The sequence below is a fragment of the Myotis nattereri genome, assembly GCF_964212035.1.
Source record: "Myotis nattereri genome assembly, chromosome: 5".
Lineage (NCBI taxonomy): Eukaryota > Metazoa > Chordata > Mammalia > Chiroptera > Vespertilionidae > Myotis > Myotis nattereri.
In genome coordinates, this window is record NC_138080.1 from 63,590,011 (window position 1) to 63,596,276 (window position 6,266).

General features: G+C 33.8%; 1 pseudogene across 1 annotated transcript; it reads right to left on the minus strand.

The window, feature by feature from the left end:
- Positions 1-304: 304 nt before the first annotated feature.
- Positions 305-917, minus strand: LOC308520658 (rRNA-processing protein FCF1 homolog; annotated as a pseudogene). Its single transcript has one exon. The product of its transcript is annotated as an rRNA-processing protein FCF1 homolog (transcript).
- Positions 918-6,266: the final 5,349 nt, after the last annotated feature.

Below are 6,266 nucleotides of genomic sequence, written 5' to 3' on the forward strand. Positions count from 1 at the left end.
CTTAGGGACCCGAGAAAAGTTTTTTTTTTTAATTTTATTTTTATTTTTTATTTATTTATTTTTGTGAGCAGTCATCTGATTTGTAAAAAGATGTAACAGAATTTTAAATGACACAAAATATCATTTTTAAAACAACATCAAAATCATTTTCAAAACACCACCAAAAAGTGAGTGTATGTAACTGTTCTCAGCTCATAACAGCAAATGTGTGAGTGGAGCAATAACGCATGTTGTAGCATGTTTAATAAACCTGCAACAGAGAAAGTTGGTTGAAGGAAAGCAGAGAAACTTTGTCTTTTAAGTATTAGAACCAAGGGGCTCCATAATCATCTGGCATCTGCTCAATGTTGTACCTGTGGTTAGAAATGTACATGATGGGAACTCCAGGGATCTTCCTGATTCTTCGTTTAAGGTCCCGTCAACTGTGGCCACAATATAACACTTGTGCTGAGTTACTCCCGGTACCAAGCAGTCATCTGCATAGGTTCTTTTGTGTGTGCCTGGTAATCGTTCAAATCTTGGATCCTTGGCGATCCTTAGAGCCACTCGATACTTCTGCCCCAATTTCTCAATTTCAGCCATTACACAGTCAGTTATACAAGGGATACACTTGGCATAGAGACAACCCACCATTGACTGCACTAAGTCCAGTTTGGCCTTAATGGAAAAGTTGGTAAAGTTGGTACCAACCAGGATGTGGTACGGTGGGCCTCGCTGTGTGCTATATTGGAAGAATATTGTGCTATATTGGAAGAATAAGCAGGAGGGGTGTTGGGGGACTTCTCTTTCTTTGAGTGCACTGGGATCTTTTTTTTCTTTCTTTTTAGGTTTTAATCCTTTTCTTTAAGCCTCTGATCTCTGAGACTAAGCTTTCGCTTCATGGCCGCATACTTCCTTGTTTTCTTTTGCTTCCCCATGTTCACGCCGCACTCTTGCTTCTTCCGAAGTTTTTTTTTTATTTTCAATCTGTTCAGCTTTTACTTGTCAGGACCCCATGATGACATTCAAGATCCTTACACGCAGAACGGGATGGACGGTGGACCCTAAATAAGTCATTTTAAAATAAATTGCTGGGCCATTATTTAATGCCTACCTAACAAGATCTAAATCCCTTCCTTGCTAGAGATATTGTGGCCTTGCACCAATATTTTGGAAGCCAGGATTCTAAAATTATTTTGGACACTCAGTCCTCCTAATACCTGTCTCACAAGGAAACACAAAGCACTTGAAAAGATTGGTATTTAGGGGTCTTCGTTCTCTGCACCCATTTGTGAAACAATAACCTTTACCCATTTCTCCATATGTATTGTCTGCCTAGAAACTGAGTGTGTAGTTATATTTTGTTTCTAGAAGCTCTTTCGTAAATAGCTTAGCATAGTTTGTGTGTGTGTGTGTGCGCGCGTGTGTGCGGGTATGTGTGTGTGTGTATGTATGTATGTATGTATGTGTGGAGAGAGAAAGAGAGAGAGAGAGACAGACAGACAGACAGACACAGAGTAGGCTGGTTGTTCTTGTATTACTATTCTTACAATTGATCCCCAGCTCTCAGCTCATAGCTACTTATAAAATTATATATCAGATTAATAATCCTTTTCACCTTTCTTTCGTTATCTCTTCTAATAGCCTAGATTACCGGGGTCGGCAAACTGGCTCGCGAGCCACATGTGGCTCTTTGGTCCTTTGAGTGTGGCTCTTCCTAAGCCTTAGGAGTACCCTAATTAAGTTAATAACAATGTACCTACCTATATAGTTTAAGTTTAAAAAATTTGGCTCTCAAAAGAAATTTCAATCGTTGTACTGTTGATATTTGGCTCTGTTGACTAATGAGTTTGCCGACCGTGGGCCTAGAACATAAACTTTTAAAACATTAACTAATTGAATTGCTTCTCTACTGGGGGCAAGACAGAGGAGAGAAGAGAGAAATTATGACCATAATTGTGAAGTCAAATGTAATGCTTCTGTGATTTCACAAAGGCTAAAACATACATTCTCCATGTAACAATACCTCAGAACACTGTCAACAGGCCGCCTCTATCCTAGTCCAATGCCCACCTGTCCCAAAGTGTACTCAAAAGTGGTATCAGGTACCAATTACTGAAGAAACATTTTTTGTTGTTAAAGAATAATTTAAAAAATGTTCAATTGATGGTGAGCAGATATAATGTCACTATTAGCACAATAATTTAATTTCAGTGTTGTAGAATATATTTCTTCACTTTGTGAAAGTTTCATTTTTAACAGTTTCATTTCTCATAATTTTTGCCTCTTTCTCTCCTAGAGTAGACATTATTGTCTGCCTTATTGATTTGCAAAATGTAATGCTAGCCCACAGCTCTGCACAATCACCAGTGTGCTGTGTCCAATATTTTACTGGACTTGAGGGACCATTTTATGCATTTATCACCCTGTGCTGCTATTTAGCGAAATGCCATGGCAACATTTGTAAAGCATACAGAGACCTAAAGAACCCGATGTGGTGTTTTTCTCTCTGATTGATTTTGAGTATATAACTGCTCTCCAATGGATAAAAAGCAAGAAAGTAATTTGGCTTTACCAAATAGCTTTCATGAAAGTGATCATTGTATTTTCTTATAGGAACAGAAAGGAGGTCCAGGGGATTTTTTTCAGTGATGTGTATCCACTTAATCCCTTACCAAATAACCTTATAAAAAAATCAAAGGACTGATTCTTCTCACCCCCAGCACAATTTATTTAAACATATCAATACACCTCTCACATAGAAAAATATATGAACTTAAGTATAAAAATGTGTATACATATATATGATCTTTGTCCATGTACATATGATCCTATTATAGAAAGTAGAAATAATACTGCATACTTAACTTTGTACATTATAATTTTCACTCAACTAAATATGAACATTTTTGTATTTCATATTAACATCCCCTACTATAATATAGCTTTTATCCTGGAGTTGTATGAAAATGTATTAAGCTAATATATTTTAAAATTCTCATAATCACAGCAATGTTTCAGTGAATGTCCTTTCATATAACTGTATTACTAATTTTTAAGAATAAAATTATAGAAAAAGGTGTCTGCAAATGAACCACTTTACATTTTTATCACAGTCACCAATCTTGGTATTACAATTATGTTTGATAAATATCTTTTCAAAGGAGAAATATAACATTATTGATGTTTTAATTTGAATTATTTATATTAATGCAAAGTAAAGTAACTTTAACTGGTTAATTGTCATAAGTGTCATATATTTTTATCTATTTAATTTCTTTTTTACTCATTACCATTTCCCCCTCAGTTTCAACTAGAGCATTCATTATTTTTATATAACTTTAATTTTTTTATAGTCTGCCAGATATGGGGCAAATAATCTCCCTTGTATTCCTTTTGCTTTTTATGTTTATGTTTAATTTTCTTCACATTGTAAACTTCAATGCTATTTTCTATCAATAATTTTTGATAGTATATTTTTATTCACATCCCATTTGAAAGCCCTTTTTGTCCCAAGACCAGGTACATGCATATGATAATTTATATTTCCTATTGTTTAATTTAGGATTTGTTTCTTATATTTTTAAAAATTTTGCCTTTGAATATGTTTGAAATGTATATTGGTGTTTTGATGTTACAGAGAATTTTAATAATCTGCATATTTTCTAAACATTTATTTTTGTTTTATTTTACTTTTCCTGATAATTTAAAGATCCCCTTGATTAATTTCTATTTATAAATATATAGATCTCTTTTTCTACCAAGTTAATATTTTCAATTTATTTCATAACATTCCATAGAATTTTAAATGAAATATTGTTAAATGTTCACAATATGATAAATATCTATAAACTCTTGTTTTTGTTTTTGTTTTGGTATGTTGCAAACCATTTAAATCTTAGTAAAATTTATATAAGTATTTCCAGCTTTTTTGTTTTTTTAAAGTTTTCTATATTTTAAAATCCAGAATGGAATCTGAAATTTCCATTTATTTTAATACACTAATTTTTCCCAATTATTTTGAGACAAAATATTATGTTTTATTTGCAATTACTGCCATTAATTATGTGAAGTCATTGTCTAATTCTTACCCATGTATGTTTTCCTGTAGTAAACTTGACTTATCACATAAAATGCCAAGCAACAAATAAACAAGACAAACACAACTCATAGACATGGACACCAGGATGTGAAAGGGGGTTGGAGAAGTTGTGAAAGGTAGAAGGGGTTGAGTGTATGGTAGCAGAAGGAGATCTGACTTTGGAGAGTGGACACACAATGCCATTTACAGATGACGCATCATAGAAATGTACACTTGAAACCTATATGACTTTATTAACCACTGTCCCATTAATAAATTTAATAAAAATAAATTTTGAAAAAGGATACATGATGGGATTTAATTTAATAATAAGAGTTTTGCCTCAAAATTCATAAATTTTCTTAGGTTGTAGATTTTATATTTTCCAGACTTGGTAGAAATTTTGAACATAATATGCTAATTTTTTCACCTTTTCTAAGTTGTGCTTATGTAACAGCAGTAAAATATTCAAAATTTGAAACAGTATGCTTTGAAAATTGGCTGATAATTATCACCTTTAATTACAGTAATATATTTGAAAACTTCTTCTAATTTTATGCTTATTATTCTATTTTTATTTTCCCCTGAGACAGTGTGAATTGTTGATTTATATTTTATATAAAGCAATCTACTTTCAGCATTTATTAGTGTAAAATTACACACTAAATTTCTTTATATTTAAAAATGCTTATAGTTTTGTATAGATCCTGGCAGACCCCTTTAGGTTCTGAAAGGAATACATTGACACCTAGTAATAGTGCTCCAGCCCATATAGGAGGTGATAAGGAGGGCAGCCAACTTTGAGTTAAGCCTGGAGCAGGAAAGGGTTATATTCTTTATACTGTATATATCTAAAATATACAGACAGATCTGTATATTTTACTGGTCATCTCAAACAAATCTTTATTTTTAAATGAATTCTATTATTTCTTTTATTTTTTTATTAATGATGCTCTCATTTTTTATTACTTTCCTTTGTCCACTATTGTTAAGCTCATTAACTAGTTTTCCAACTTATTGAATTTAATACTAAGTTTATTTCCTTTTTATATAGTAATACAAAATTTGATGTTAGCATCCCTCTGCTTGCAAAGTATGTTATTTGCCATATATTTTGAAACATGCTGTTCATATTAATATTTTCAAAATAGAGCTATTCTTCATTGACCTGAGTATTTCAAGAAAGTGCTTTTATATGTTGTTGATTTAACCGAAACCGGTTTGGCTCACTGGATAGAGCGTCGGCCTGCGGACTGAAAGGTCCCAGGTTCGATTCCGGTCAAGGGCATGTGTCTGGGTTGCGGGCATATCCCCAGTAGGAGATGTGCAGGAGGCAGCTGATCGATATTTCTCTCTCATTGATGTTTCTAACTCTCTATCTCTCTCCCTTCCTCTCTGTAAAAAATCAATAGAATATATTAAAAAAAATAAAATACCAAATTGTTCCTAAATTGTTCTATAGAGTTAATAAGAATAGGAGCTGTTTTTATTTTAGTGTGAATAAGTTAATTTTACAGTGCTTCGTTTTCCAAGGGCAGTGTGTTCTAAGATGCTGTTAGTGCAGATCCTCTAAAAGCAGACACAAACACAGGCTCAGATGTGCAAGAGATTTATTGGAGTGAAATACTTTTAAATGTTAAAGGAGAACAAACAGTGAGGCTGGCGAGAGCCTTCAGTTTGTGATGCAGGAGAGAGAGGTAAGAAAAAACGGGAAAAAGAAACTCAAGAGTGTCACATAGTTCTATGAACATTTTGGCCAAAATAAGGATAAGTTTTCAAGCAGAAGTCACTCATTGAAAGAACTTCACATCCCACAGGCATGCCCTGTATTGGTCCTATTGCCATGCTCAGTCACCATTCATTTGAAAGTAGGCCAAGGAAAGTGTTTGTGAAAATGTGGTTATGACTCCCCAAACGGACCTTTATGTGACCACCACAGTCCATGCCTTTTGTTGGGCAGATCTTCCTCTATGTAGATTTATATTTTGGCTCCATGGTTTCTGTGATCTCCCAGAAGAGAAACTTAGAAGAGGGCAGACTAGTGGAACACACAATAGCTTCTTTTGCTGCACTGGAACTCGAGGTTATCCTCATCCTATACTGCCTATCCAAAATTCTTCTCATCTTCAGACATCACTTTGGTAGATCTTGCTAACTTGACTAGTACTATGACCCACACATTCATTTGTAATGTGTCTGAGCCCTT